Source organism: Rhagoletis pomonella, unplaced genomic scaffold (genome assembly GCF_013731165.1).
Source record: "Rhagoletis pomonella isolate Grant_MI unplaced genomic scaffold, Rhpom_1.0 Rhpom_scaffold_00001, whole genome shotgun sequence".
Lineage (NCBI taxonomy): Eukaryota > Metazoa > Arthropoda > Insecta > Diptera > Tephritidae > Rhagoletis > Rhagoletis pomonella.
The window spans coordinates 79644129-79645930 of NW_023458555.1; positions in this window are offsets into that span (position 1 = coordinate 79644129).

Here is a 1802-nt window from a genome sequence, read left to right on the forward strand (position 1 = left end):
CTGTCAGCTCCAGCGGCTTTGTTGTTTTTCAGCCGCGTTATTGCTATACGTACCTCGTCATAGTCAGGCGGTGGAACGTCGACTCCGTCATCATCGACTGCGGGCTCGGGTTCTTCTTCTCCACAACTTTCCGTGCTGCTACCATTTAGTAGGGCGGAAAAGTGTTCCCTCCATAATTTAAGTACGCTCTGGACATCAGTTACTAGGTCGCCATTATTGTTCTTACAGGAGTGCGCCCCGGTCTTTAAACCTTCCGTAAGTCGCCTAACTCTCTGGTAAAATTTTCGGGCATTCCTCCTGTCGGCCAGCATTTCAAGCTCTTCGCACTCACGTATTTCTGCCTCTCTCTTCTTGTTGCGGCAAATACGTCTCGCTTCCCTCTTCAGATCCCTATAGCGGTCCCACATAGCGCGCGTTGCGCCCGATCGCAGCGTGGCCCTGTAGGCGGCATCTTTTTTTCTGCAGCTTCCTGGCACTCCTCATCGTACCAGTTGTTCTTTCGGGCTCGCTGAAATCCGACTACTTCTTCGGCGGCGGTACTTAATGAGCGGGAAATGTGGTTCCACTGCTCGCATATGTCGGTTTGTTGAAGAGTGCTCTCTGAGAGCAGGTGTGAGAGTCGAGTAGCGAAAGCACTGGCTGTCTGTTGTGATTGCAGCTTTTCGACGTTAAGCTTTCCTTGCATATTTGGGCGCACTTTTTTTGCGGCACAGAGGCGGGGGCGTATCTTGGCTGCAACAAGATAGTGGTCCGAGTCGATGTTTGGGCCTCGGAGTGTGCGTACGTCTAAAACACTGGAAGCGTGCCTTCCGTCTATCACAACATGATCGATTTGGTTTCTCGTTTTTCGATCCGGAGACAGCCAGGTAGCTTGATGGATCTTTTTATGCTTGAACCTAGTTCGTCATGGAGGCTGAATTTTTCCGACGGTGGTTCCAAAGATCCCTTCTTTCCTCACCCTGGTATTGAAGTCGCCAAGCACGATTTTGATATCATGATGGGGGCAGCGCTCGTACGTGCGCTCCAAGCGCTCATAGAAGAGATCCTTGGATGCCTCATCCTTCTCTTCCGTCGGGGCATGGGCGCAGATGAGCGAGATGTTGAAGAATCTCGCTTTGATGCGGATTGTGGCTAGACGCTCGTCCACCGGGGTGAACGACAGTACTCGGCGACGGAGTCTCTCTCCTACCACAAATCCAACTCCGAATTTGCGCTCCTTTATATGGCAGCTGTAGTAGACGTCGCAAGGCCCCAGACATTGTTTGCCTTGCCCCGTCCAACGCATTTCTTGGATGGCGGTGATGTCAGCTTTTGTCCTTACGAGGACATCAACCAGCCGGGCAGAGGCACCTTCCCCATTAAGGGTCCGGACATTCCAGGTGCATGCCCTCAAATCGTAGTCCTTTAAACGTTTGCCATGGTCGTCATCATAAGGGGGGGTCTCACACCAAGCATTGCTCTACATATAAATGTGATTAAAAAGTTTAAAACTTTGTTGAAATTTTCAAATTTTTTTACAAAGTATGAAACTTGCTTGGACTTGTATGGTCTGTCTCTCATGTACACTTAGGTCTTTTTTATGCGCTACATGCGTCCTTCAGAAAGCCGCATAAAAAAGTTCTTTAATTTCATACAAGAACAGGAGATGCGTTCCAGCATTTTCAAAAACCACATAAATACATACATACATACATATATATATATGCATATTATGTATGTATATAACTCTAAAAAATATCTCATTCCATAAACTGTTGTATTTATGTATGTATGTACATATGCATGTATTTTGTCTTTACAGA